Here is a 13,978-nt window from a genome sequence, read left to right on the forward strand (position 1 = left end):
AGTTTTCATTATCTGATACAGGTGTCATATTGTTAACCATTTCAAACTGCTACCCCAATAGGAATCAGGAAAATTCAAGGGCTAAATCTTGAACAGATGTAAATCATTGGATAAACAGAAATCAGATTTGCTCACCCAATTTACATTATTGAAGGATTTGGAGTGAGGTGATTCCAACTCAAAGAAATGCAAATATGTGAATGTATATAGAAATACTTTATTGTCTTAAATATGTTCTATGGTCAGTGTTCTGGAATGTTACAAGAACAAGGGAATAGCCATGAAGCAACGTCCTGTCTCTGGTGTCGGCCAGTGTCAGCTGTTTCAAAGACAGAAGAATTGCATGATAAATCATGGACAAAATTTACTCCACAATCTCAGACAGGCAGTAGCTGATGCATATCCTGAAACATGAAGTCCCTATAAAGATCAAACCTATTTTAGAATTCTAGGAATATATTTGACTGCATTATATCCAGTGGCAATGAGTTCCACAGGTCAGCTAGTAAGCTAGGATGGGCAAGACAGACACAGAGAGAAGAGTGACAGCCACACAGAAGGAGAGAGAGACACACACAGAGACAGAGACAAAGAGAGACAGTGGGTCCCAAAGATTTATTTGTTTATACCTGGAAAAACTACTCCCCCGACCCCACCCACCCTAAAAAATACAAACTTCGTCAGAACTTGTTGTGTTGCATAGTACATTGACCCACTCAATTTCATCTCTATGTTCAAGACAGTGTTCATTTTCTCAAACATTTCTTGCCCATAGTCCTTCTCAAAGCATTTTTCACATCCTTGTTTCTAAGGCTGTAGATGAGGGGATTCAACATGGGAATGAAAAGGGGTATAAAACACGGACACTGCTTTTCTTTGGTACAGAGAAGATAGCCAAGTGGGCTGGGCATACATGAAAGCAGTGGTCCCATAAAATAAAGTCACAGCCACCATGTGGGAGGTGCAGGTGGAGAAGGTTTTGTGCCTGCCCTCGGCAGAGCGAATCCTGAGGATGGTGGAGATGAGGACAATGAGGGAAGTGACTGCTATGATGAAGCCGCATAGGGTAAACATCACAAGATTATTGACATACGTGTCACTGCAGGACAGACTAATCAAGGGAGGGCCATCATAGAAGAAATGGTCAATCTCATTAGAGCCACAGGAGTTCAGGGTAAAGGTGAAGCCGGTTTGCACCATGGCATTCACGCAGCTGCCGATATAGGATCCCACCACCAGCTGAACGCAAACCCACTTGGACATGGCGATGGGATACCGGAGTGGGTTGCAGATGGCGGTGTATAGCGATCGTAGGCCATCGCTGCCAGGAAAAACGCTTCAGTGGTGAGGAAGAGAGTGAAGAAAAAGAATTGGGTGGCACATCCACTGTAGGAAATGGCTTTGCTTCCTGCAGTGCAGCTTGCCATGGCTCTGGGGGCAATGACGGAGGAGTAGGAGAGGTCTAAAAGTGACAGATTCATGAGGAAGAAGTACATGGGGGTGTGAAGTTGAGAGTTGGCTGTAATGATGAGGACCAGGATGGTGTTTCCCAGCATGGTTATCATGTAAATCACCAGGAACATCATAAAGGGAACAGTCTGAAACCCTGCTCCTCTTCCAAGCCCCAGTAGGATGAATTCTGTCACAGTTGTGTGGTTCCCTCTCTTACTGGCTCCATAGCTGACATTTCCCATAGAAAATAGACCAAGATAAAAGGTAAAAGGAGTCAAATATAGAAGATACATTGAAGCTTCTCCTAAAAGGTCTTTAAACCAATGAGGGTTAGTCACTCAGATGTTTTGGAAAGTCCAACTAGGTATCTAGATACAGTTAAAAATCTGGCCTCAGGTGGCTTTTTTTAAAATTTTACTATCAAGCCCAAATTAATCAACTTCCCCCTAAAATCTGGATTCAAGACTCTTCTTGGCTGAGTAAGACACTGGCAACATCCTTCATGAGCAATGCCGTTGATGTATAAAAGGGTGGTCAAAATGGGTCTTTAATTATATTCCTTTCAGTGTATGAATCAGTGTACACACACACACACACACACACACACACACACACACACGATTTATTTCATCACCATTTCTGCTTCTAAGAAACTTCAATTATTCAGTTGAAAGTTTTAATGTCTATACAGAATATCCTTACTTGGGGACATTTAATGGGATATTTGCTTGAGTACTGACAGAGTAAATCTGAGTAAAAATGTATGGCTTTGTTATTTCTTTTAACTAAAAGTTGCTTAAAGTTTAGCTGGATTGTGAATTAAATGTCTGATTCTGCCATCCTTACTCATGTTGAGTAGTAACTTCCTCCCAGTGTAGCCCCCTTGATAACAATTAATTGTTCATTTCAACTGTTCTATAATTAACCTTTTGTGTACGTGTTGTGGTAGGCAGCCAACTCCCCCCTAGCGGGTCTCACGCTCTGGTGGCTTGTAGTGGGTCAGGGCATCTTCAGTCACCCCATCTTCCCCAAGGAGGGGTAGGGACCTGGGCCCACCCACTCCTCCGGGTCCCAGCCCAGGGGCCCTATGAGAAGCAGCTATGTGCTGCTGGCACCGTGCTCCCAACTGCACTTCTCTTCCCCTGGGCTAGTTTTCCCCCTCCTTATGGCTTCTTGAGCCTGGTACCTTCCTCCACAGAATCTCTGCACTCTGGTCTGTCCCTCCTCACAGCACAGCACTTCTACTCCTCCCAGCTTGTACCTTGTCTGTCTGGGGGGCGGAGGATTTTTATGGAGCACCTGGCTGGTCCCTAATTGCCCCCAGCTGCTCCTAATTGCCCCCTAACAACCCTCAGCTAAACTGCAGGGAACAGAGCCCGGAGCATTCTGAGGCTTATATCTCTGCATTCAATCACTTTCCTACAGCCTTCTGCCTTTGCTATATCACAGTGTATTCATGATTCATCACCCTACATGTGAGTCTCTTCCATCCGATGAATGGCATTTGGGATCTCTTCATGGGAATCTAAGTCAACAACCTACAGCTGTTCAGATAATTCCGTTACAATGTTGGTGGAACCCTTACAAAGCATTTCCTGTTTTTCTAATGTTTGGATGTGAGGTAGAGCTGGATGGAAAATAACAGTTAAAACAATGCATGATGTATTTTTAAAATAGATATTTTAATGTGGATTTCATCCATATTTTGATTAAAACCTGGCAAGCAAAACCAAATAAACCATTTACTATGTAACCCTTTTTGTCAGGTGTCATTAGTGGCCAAAAAGACCAGGTTCAATTTTTCTATGACTTTCATTAAAGACTTCATTCACACCAGCTCTAGCCCCAAACCAGAAATCAGGGAACCTATAGTCACCACGGTGGGCAACCAACCGGCAAGCACAGAGAACTTTATTTGTGGTGGGGAAGTGGGAGGAAGACAACAGACTGGATTTCAGAAAACCAACCATGAATTCATTAACAAGTTCTATGATGTCAGACTCCCCCAAGACATCTCACGAGCAGCCCCAACCTCATCCCTCCTTGAGCCGATGTTAGCGGCCTATGAGTTGTGGCACATTCCCTGTTCCCCAACTCCAACTTTCTCAGCTCAGCTCTTGGGGAGAGATCAGTTTGTTCTGGAGAAAAGCCTCACTCTCAGCAACAAGCAGCAATCTTTCCCCTCCTTTCTAGTTCTGCTCCCTTTCCCTTCTGTACCTGATGGGAATTTTTGGCAGAGTGACCCCTGGCACATTCAGTCGATTTCTTTTTCTTAGATCTTCCAACACTGTCAATTGCATTTTATGCCACCCAAACTCAAAATTTCACCAAAGTGCTCAAAACCGTCATGAATGCAAACAAGGCTTGGTCCATTCAGCCCTTTGCTGTCCAAGAGATGATGACAGACACCTCCCTCTACAATGGAATGCTTGCACGTCTGCAGTTCTTATGATGGTCTGGGAGATTTTCCCACATTTCATGCACAGGTGACAGTGTTAAGCTCCTTCCTTCTAAGGCTTCAGGACACAGGTTAAAAGATAGGTAGGTAGGTAGGTAGATTTTCCTTCTTGGATATTCTATAGGGTTTGTAAAGATATTTTTCTTCAAGGGACTGCGATACCCTAAAATCAAACTTCCCTCTGAAATTTCTTTTGCCCATTATTATCACAAATATCATATAAGGTCACTGTAAGTAAAAGAGCTTACAGAGCAAATATTATTCAATGAGATTGCTGTAATTTTCAGAGAGCAGCTATCTGTGTAGAATCATTGTCTGTGTTTCCACAGTTAACTGGTCAGTTTTAACTGTTGGTTGTGTTACTATTAAGCTCTGCAGCAGGGGAGACAAAGCGTTTTAAAACAAATCATAAATCCCCAGCAGATGTGGGTGGGGGAGGGTACTCAGGGGTATATGTCACACATGAAACTCTTTAAAATCTCTCTCTGTCTCTCAGATCACTGGTTCACAATATCCCTGTTAATGTTCTGATGATGCAGACAACACTTATACCTGTGAATAACATGTCTCAAGCACCTGTCAGGGAATGTCTAGGCATACTTAATCCTGACTCAGTGCTGCAGAATGGACTAGATGACTTCTCGAGGTCCCCTCCAGGCCTACATTTCTATGATTTTCTGGCAATGGGCTGATTCTTTTCAATAAATGTCCTCATGATCTTTACAGGTTTCCAGGCTTTTTTTTTTTTTTTTTTTTTTTTTTGGACAGAGCAAATACTTTTGTGGGGTGGAAGGGAAGAATAACTTGATTGCTAAACACTTAGAAGTTTTGGACCCAATCGTCAAGCACTTCCCCTGAGGCACAGTGCCTGCTTTGGTGAGTTCTTCATTTAACTTCAGTACTATGATTGGCAATATTTCAGTGAAGGTATGGACCAAAACTCTTTTCAGTGTCAGGCTAAAATAAAGTATAATCCAGACCTTGTGCTAAGGAATTCTGTGGCAGTGTTGACCTAAAATCAATTACACTTGACACCATACAGACAGAATAACTAAGAAATCAACAAGACAATATAGTTTTAAATACCTTATACTAACATTCGGAATCCAGGTAAAGTCAGCAGAATATCAAGTATCTTCGGAACAGGTGCTTGTTTTATCAGGGTGTTATGGCAAAGCTCAAAAACTGTGTTTGAAGAGACCACATTGGATGCGCAGCAGAGAGGAGTTTGTTCTATTGTAGGATACATGGCTGCATCTGTCTCAAACATAAAATCAAGATTTTCTCCAGACTAACTATCACTGCTTTTAGGGGATACACCAGCTTTTGAGAGGCAGGTGCAATGTGACAAAAGAATTAAAGAGATGCCCAAGAGAGATGAAGTAAGATAGGTCAGACCTTGACAAGAAGCATGGTTGACTTATTTGAATTCTATTAAAATCTCTAGAAGAGTCACAAGAAATTTATGCTTATGATCAGACCAGTGGGAATACAACAACCCACGTGATTAAGTCATAGAAAAAAAGTGCTTGGCAGAGAAAACGCTATCTATCTATCTAATCTATCTATCTACAGCCTCATGTTAAAGAATTTCAAGGATGTATCTCCCTATTGACTATAAACTTACTCTGCATTTACGCCCAGAGAAGTGAGAGCCCGATCTGCTACCTTTTGAAACAAGAAGAAGTATCTCATTGACTTCTTGATTGAATGGACCAACTATTTGGCCCACTATCTCTTTAATAAATTCAGTGCTTTCAGTGCCAGAGGAGACCACTGTGATCATCTAGTCTGACCTCCTGAATAGCACTGGGTATAGAATTTCCCCCAAAGTAATTCCTAGAGCAGATCTTTTAGAAAATCTTGATTTAATCTTGATTTAAAATTGCCAGTGATGGAGAATCCATCATGGCCCTTTTTAAGTTGTTTCCATGATTAATTACTCTCAACAGTTAAAAATGTAGCCCTTATTTCCAGTATGAAGTTGTCTAATTTCCATTTCCAGCCGTTTGAGCATGTTATAGGTTTCTCTGCTAGACTGAAGAGCCCATTATTAAATATTTGTTCCCCATGTAGATGCTAATAGCGACCTGTGATGAAATCTGACCCTTTATATCAATGATATTGCCACAGTTAGACAATTTCAAGAAAACTTGTACAAAGTATATCATGTAAGATGTCAATGGAAAAGTTATGATTTGCTAAGTCAGATTATCCTATTTTAGTCCATGTATTATCACTGTTTCTGAAGCTATAAATATTGTCTATATAACTGTATGCCAAATGTGTTTGCTCCTACGGTAACATCCACAAGGTAAAATCTACATTGAAGCCGATAGCTATGTGTTGATGGCCCATTAAAGACACTTCACTCTGACAATAGGCCATAGAAGAAACTTATCCCACCCAGTAAGTCTTCCTGTGGATGCCTTAGCATGGTTATGGCCAATAGTTGCTCCTGAGAGTCAGCAAGCTATGTAATGACATCAGATATGCTCATGTGACCCTGGACTCCATCATAGAATCATAGAATATTAGAGTTGGAAGGGACCTCAGGAGGTCATCTAGTCCAACCCCTACTCAAAGCAGGACTAACCTCAGCTATATCATCCCAACCAGGGCTTTGTCAAGCCTCAGCTCAAAACCTCTAAGGATGGAGATTCCACCACCTCCCTAGGTAACCCATTCCAGTGCTTCACCACCCTCCTAGTGACAAACTTTTTCCTAATGTCCAACCTAGACCTCCCCAACTGCAACTTGAGACCGTTGCTCCTTGTTCTGTCATCTGCCACCACCGAGAACAGCCTAGCCCCATCCTCCCTGGAACCCCCTTTCAGGTAGTTAAAGGCCGCTATCAAATCCCCCCTCACTCTTCTCTTTGCAGACTAAACAAGCCCAGTTCCCTCAGCCTCTCCTCATAAGTCCTGTGCTCCAGCCCCCAATCATGTGCCTGTAACTTTCCAGAAGCTGTGCTGCGGGCTTTGTTTGGGACAGTAAAATGCCAAGCACATGGCAGAGGATATAAAAACTCCTGAAGAATCTCCATGTTGCCTCTTTCCTGCTCGGATTCCATGGACTGTGGATTTACAACTAAAAGGAGAATATTGGACTATGCACTGAGGACCTTCCAATCTTTCGGAAATTATCAGATACTTTACAAGCCAGCAGTCTATAACATCACTGCTACAAACCTGATATAAGAACATTGTAATTATTGTATGTATCTGATCTATAAACCATTATAATTCTCTTGTTTTCTCTCTTAAATACAACTTTAGATTTTTACTTACTAAAGGATTGGCAGCAGCGTGATTATTGGGTAAGATCTAAAACATATGTTGACTGGCTATGAGGCTGATCTCTTGAGATCATAATCATAGAAGATATGGGTTGGAAGGAACCTCATGGGGTCATTTAGTCCAATCCCCTGCTCAAAGCAGGACCAACCTGAACTAAATCATCCCAGCCAGGGCTTTGTTAAGACAGGCCTTAAAAACCTAGAAGGATGGAGATTCCACTCTAGGTAACCCATTCCAGTGCTTCTCCACCCTCCTAGTGAAAAACTTTTTCCTTAATATCCAACATAGACCTCCCCCACTGCAATTTGAGATCATTGCTCCTTGTTCTCCTGCACTACAGACTGGGGGCCGACTGGCAAGGCAGCAGTTCTGCAGTAAAGGATCTGCGGGTTACAATGGACAAGAATCTGGATATAAGTCAACAGGGAGCCCTTATTGCCAAGAAGGTTAATGGCACATTGGGCTGCATTAGTAGGAGCATTGTCAGCAGAACGAGGGAAGTGATTATTCCCCTCTATTCGGCACTGTTGAGGCCCCATTTGGAGTCCTGTCTTCAGTTTTGGAAAGGATGTGAATAAATTGGAGAGAGTTCAGCAGAGGGGAACAAAAATTATTAGGGGGCTGGGGCACATGACTTATGAGGAGAAGCTGAAGAAACTGGCCTTATTCAGTCTACAGAAGAGAAGAATAAGGGGGTATTTGATAGCAGCCTTCAACTACCTGAAATAAGGTTCTAAAGAGAATGGAGATGGAATCATAGAATATTGGAGTTGGAAGGGACCTCAGGAGGTCATCTAGTCCAACCCCTGCTCAAAGCAGGACTAACCTCAGCTATATCATCCCAGCCAGGGCTTTGTCAAGCCTCAGCTTAAAAACCTCTAAAGATGGAGAGTCCACCAGCTCCCTAGGTAATCCATTCCAGTGCTTCACCACCCTCCTAGTGAAAAACTTTTTCCTAATGTCCAACCTAGACTTCCCCAACTGCAACTTGAGACCCCCTTTCAGGTAGTTAAAGGCTGCTATCAAATCCCCCCTCATTCTTCTCTTTTGCAGACTAAACAAGCCCAGTTCCCTTAGCCTCTCCTCCTAAGTCCTGTGCTCCGGCCCCTAATCATTTTTGTTGCCCTCCGCTGGACTCTCTCCAACTTGTCTACACCCTTTTTGTAGTGGGGGGCCCAAAACTGGACACAATACTCTAAATGCAGCCTCACCAATGCCGAATAGAGGGGAATAATCACTTCCCGCGTCCTGCTGGCAATGCCCCTCCTAATGCAGCCCAATATGCTATTAGCCTTCTTGACAACCAGGGCACACTGCTGACTCATATCCAGCTTTATATCCACTGTTACCCCCAGGTCCTTTTCTGCAGAACTGCTGCCTAGCTCATCGGTCCCCAGCCTATAGCTGTGCATGGGATTCTTCCTTCCCAAGTGGAGGACTCTGCACTTTTCTTTGTTGAACCTCATTAGATTTCTTTTGGCCCAATCCTCCAGTTTGTTTAGGTCACTCTGTATCCTATCCCTACCTTCCAGGTATCTACCACTCCCCCAGCTTAGTGTCATCCGCAAACTTGCTGAGGGTGCAATCTACCCCATCTTCCAGATCATTACTGAAGATGTTGAACATAACCGGCCCCAGGACTGACCCCTGGGGCAGTCTGCTTGTGACCGACTGCCAGCTAGACATGGAGCCATTGATCACTACTCATTGAGCTCTATGCTCTAGCCAGTTCTCTATCCATTTTATAGTCCATTCATCCAACCCATACTTCTTTAACTTGCTGATAAGAATACTGTGTTTTCAGATCTCCAGGCAACGCCCAGGCCTCAGCTCGGTTGAAGACTTCTCAGCGTCTCATTAAGGCCTATGACACTCTTTGTGTTTGCTACTGTAAATCTCTACAGTGTCACAGGGGGCTAATTGGTGAGATTTCATTGTACTAGCTGTGTTGCTAACAGGATGGTTTTAACCAGCACATAATGAAGCAGGGCTTTGTTTCAGTTTTCGAATTATTTTTTCCTAAGCAAAGCATCGGTGAAATTAACATGTTCCAGATGAAACTGATCAGGACTCCTCCCTGCTGGGGATCTGTCACTGCAGATCTGTGGTCAGACATATAGAAACAGCTGCATCCTTAAGGTCCAGCACCTCCCACGCTATGGACAGATGTTCATTGCCACTTCTCTGCTCAGCCACCAGGGACAGAGACAGATCTTGTTAAAGTTTATTCCCTTGTCACGGCTGCAGGTAGCAGTGTGTTACATTCACATTGCAATAACTTTATCGGCTCCAATTCCCACCGGCTTTGCCTGTGAAATTAGCTGCACACAGCGTGAGAAGGGATATTCCTTAGTTACCCAAGATTAGGCTATAGCTTTACATTTAATTTAGCACCTGTGACTGTGACATGTTGCCACTCAGTAGCCTGGCCCGCTGAAGTCCACTTGCCACAGAGATGGGTGTGTTATGATGGATAGCTAAGGGGAGTGTAAACACATTTAGCCGGGTGGACAAAGATGTTTGGATAGATGAACAGTTTGTAAGGCAGATTTACACAGGGACAGGCAGACCAAAGCGCAGCATGGAGAAACAGCAGAAGGAGGAAAAAATGGACAGACATCCTGATGGACAGAGACAACAAAAAAGACAATTAGGTGTCTGGCCAGATTATTATACAGAAGGAGGTTTTACTAGGAGGATGGTGAAGGATTTACTAGGAGGGTGGTAAAACACTGGAATGCATTACCTAGGGAGGTGGTGGAATCTATCCTTAGGGGTTTTAAGGCCAGGCTTGACCAAGGCCTGGCTGGGATGATTTAGTTGGAGTTGGTCCTGCTTTGAGCAGGGGGCTGGACTAGATGACCTCCTGAGGTCCCTTCCAACCCTAATCTTCTATGAGTATGGAGGGATAGCTAGATATGCTATATGCTGACAGCCAACAAACGATGCAAGTAACAGTGTCTATACAGATGCTGCGTTGCCCGAACTACATTGACCTAAGCCTTATGCCTCTCGCCGAAGTGGCTTTATTAGATGGGCATAATGGGTGAGTTACAGCAGCAGGAGGAACACTGTAGTGTGTCTGGTTACACAGTTAGCTTGATGCAAGATGTCTTATGTCAACCTAACTCTGTAGTATAGGGAGGGCTTAGTTCATGGCAAGCCAGAGTGTAAATCTACCCCTCACTAGCATGCCACACACTACGTGTCCCCGTAGACTGAGCGGCCGTGCACTAAAATTCCCTAGTGCTCTTTCATCTACTCCTGTTTCAAAGTGCAGTGAACGAGTGAATAAAAATGCATCAAGGAGTTTGATTCATTCAACAACCTCATTAAAAACAAAAAGCAGGGATGGCTGTGGGAAGAGGGGGAGAGAAAGAGAAGAAAAGAAAAAAAGAAAATAATGGAAAAGAGAAAAAATGTTAAAAATGCAGAAAATGAAAAAGAGAGGGAATGGGCAAAAAAGTAAGAAGGTAGAGAGAAAAGAAAAGAATTGTTTCACTTCAAGGTGCGATGTACCTCTGTCCTTCTCTGGGTGTCACTGAATGGACCTAGATGATTTAGTCAGGGTTGGTCCTGCTTTGAGTAGGGGGTTGCACTAGATGACCTCCTGAGGTCCCTGCCAACCCAATATTCTGGGATTCTATGGTTCTATGACCCACCTCCAGGTGTCAGGCCAGGAGCTTTCACCTCGCTGGTGTGGAATCCTGGGATTCTCCCACTTCCAGATCAGATTCTTGGGTGACAGCAGGATTGCTCAGCAGGTCCGACTGGACTCAGTACAAGGTCATGCCCCCTGGGGAGCCATGACCTGCGGTGATAACAGTGATGCAAAACAGCCGTCTTAAAACAAAGTATTGTTTAATCTTAAGGTAGGAACACGGCATAGCCAGAGACAAGTATTAAAGCCCCTCAGAAAGGCTAAGCTTCCTCTAGGAATTGTCTCTGGAGGTCAGGAGGCAATTTCACCCCTTAAACCACCTCAGCAAACCAGGCTCTCCTCTCTTTGGGAAGTGGCTTTCTTGAAACCCCCTCAGTCTTTTGAGTTCCCTCTCTTCAGAGGGGGAGGGATTCACGCCTGGGAAAGCTGGTCTACCAGGCTCGCTATGGGTGGGCAGAGGCAGCATATCACAGTTAATTGTCCTTGGTGAGAAGCTCTCATCTGAACTACTGTCCATCTTCCTGGGTAGTTTCCTGAACATCTGGCTGTTGAAGTAACCTGAAATGTGCACAAAAAAAATCTCTTTTCACTCTTCAGACAAAAGATACAGTATTCCTAGATTGCTAAAGCGTACCCACAGAGATCGCTTTTGCCCTTATTTTATTCATCAGTAATGCCAGGAGGCTGCAGGCCTGTAGCCTGCACAACATATTATAAAAGTTGCAACCCAGCATGTGGCCAGGACGAGAGAGAGACATCACCCATGGGAGGTGCCAAGATGATGGCCGCTGGTGACAAGGAGGAAGGTGATGGTGATGAGGAAGGTGATGGCTAACATTTGCGGTTGTTCTGGAAGGAACGGTGAGAGTCAATGGATATTCTGTAGTATCTCTATCTACCTTGCTGGGTTAGAGTGTCGGTGCAATATATTAATGAACTATAACAAATACAGAAGGTTTCCGACAGTGTGAGTGTTGCAACTGTGCCCATCGGGAGTTCCAACTGAACAGTAATTTTAATAATATTGGGCCTGACCTTGAGAGAAGAACCTGTCAATACCTCAGGGTGATAACTGAGAATTCATAAGTAATGAATATAATTGCCATACAATTCATAGATCGGGCTACTACAGACAACTCCAAATCCATCACAAGATTAAAAAAAAAAAAAAAAAAAAAAATCAATCCTACCCTCCCAGTATTCAAACCAATATTTTGCTGGCCATCACCCGTCTTAGGGCTTCCTTCATCTCCTTATTCCTCAGGCTGTAGATCAAAGGATTGAGAACTGGAGACACCACGGTGTAGAACAGGGAAAGAAGTTTGTTCGTGTTGAGTGAGTAGCTGGATTTGGGCCTTAGATATCACGATGGCAGACCCATAAAACAAGGTCACCGCAAGGAGGTGGGAGGAGCAGGTGGAGAAGGTTTTGCTCCGGCCCGCAGTGAACACAAAACTGAGGATAGCCTGGAGGATGTGGACGTAGGACACAAAGATGAGCAGGAAGGGCACCATGATGAAGGTGATAGCGATGGTGTACACAGCTATTTCATTCTTGTAGGTATCTGCTCAGGCCAGCTTCAGCAGCAGGGGCAGGTCACCGAAGAGGTGGTTGATCCTGTTTGGCCCGCAGTAGGGCAGAGTGAATATGAAAGTTGTCTGCCCGACACCCACCAGCAACCCAATGAGCCAGCACACCGCTGGGAGCTGGAGACACACAGCTCTGCTCATCATGGCCGTGTAGTGCAGAGGGTGACATATGGCCACGTAACGGTCGTAGGACATGGCAGCCAGTAGGCAGCACTCTGTGATCCCCAAGAAGGAGAAGAAATACATTTGTGTGGCACAGCCCAGGGAGGAGATGCTCTGGTCCTTGGAGAGGAAGTTCACCAGCATCTTGGGGATGGTGGACGAGGTGTAACCGATTTCCAGGGAGGACAAGTTCCAGAGGAAGAAATACATGGGGGAGCGAAGGGCAGGGTCCACCACTGTGAGCATGATGAGCATATTCCCCACTATGGTATGGAGGTACATCAGCATCACCAGGAAAAAAGGGAAACGCGGAGTATCAGGAGGTTGAAGAAAGGCACAAAGAAGAACTCTGTCACCACTGTGTGGTTCCTGCTAGCCATGGCCTACGACTGTTTCCTATCATAATAAAATTCTTCATGAACTGGGTCAGTTGGGTGAATGCTATAAGAAATACATAGATATGATCTCTGACACACCAATTTTCGATGGTGCGTCCATTTGCAAGATATCTGGTGGTTGATGCGCAGTGCCAGTAAGAACCCACAGATCCCTTTGATGTCAGTTACAAAGCCAGGCTCGCGGTGTCACAACTTGGACACCCAGAACAGTGATCGGTTCTGAGAATGTCAGCCTGGATCTCCCTGGTCTTTAAAACGAGGAGATGACCGGGCTTCATTTCCTGTTTGCTAGTTCTGGTTACACAGGCGGATACCCCTGGCGCCCTTTAGCCAGCCAGACAACATTGGGTGTGTCTTCACAGCACTTTGGCGCAGGCAGGAGAGAGTCTCCCAACCTGGCTCGGCAGACACTGGTTAGTGGGGCCTGTTTTGACCCACCCATCTCCCTAGTCTTCAGATCCTGAGCGCCAGCCTCTACCACCCCTTCAAAGTGGCATCCTCACAGTTATTCTGCAAGCACTAGCAGGAATCCAGCTAGCCCAATGCTGCCAATCCAGGCTGGGAAGCTCACACCCACTCTGTCCAAAGTGCTGTGTAGACAGACCCACTGGGGCTTGCTTGATCCTACAAACCTTCAAATAGTCCTGGCTCAACTGATTAGTCCAAAATTTGAAGTGGCTTCGCTTTAGTACCTTGATCTAGGTTTCACTCTATAGGGGATTTTATGTAGGGACACAGACACATACTGCATGCACAAAAACACCAGCCAGACCAGTCTACACAGCACCCACATTTCTATGGAGCCACAGCTGCAGTCTCCGAAAAAATTTATTCAGAGAAGATGGAAAAGCCAGCCAACATTTCCACAGTATTCTCCTTTCAGTTCACTGCTCCAGTTCTGCAGTGGAGTGAAACTACACTCCCTTTTGTCTACTGAAGAGGCTTGATTATCCTTTCAG

General features: G+C 44.6%; 2 pseudogenes; both read right to left on the bottom strand.

Moving 5' to 3' along the window:
- Positions 1–746: 746 nt before the first annotated feature.
- On the bottom strand, positions 747–1,694 carry LOC137164018 (olfactory receptor 5AR1-like; annotated as a pseudogene).
- A 10,377-nt stretch (positions 1,695–12,071) lies between these two features.
- On the bottom strand, positions 12,072–13,001 carry LOC137164014 (olfactory receptor 10A4-like; annotated as a pseudogene).
- Positions 13,002–13,978: the final 977 nt, after the last annotated feature.

Source organism: Emydura macquarii, unplaced genomic scaffold (genome assembly GCF_026122565.2).
Source record: "Emydura macquarii macquarii isolate MOO-44397 ecotype Brisbane River unplaced genomic scaffold, CSIRO-AGI_Emac_v2 contig_2637, whole genome shotgun sequence".
NCBI lineage: Eukaryota > Metazoa > Chordata > Testudines > Chelidae > Emydura > Emydura macquarii.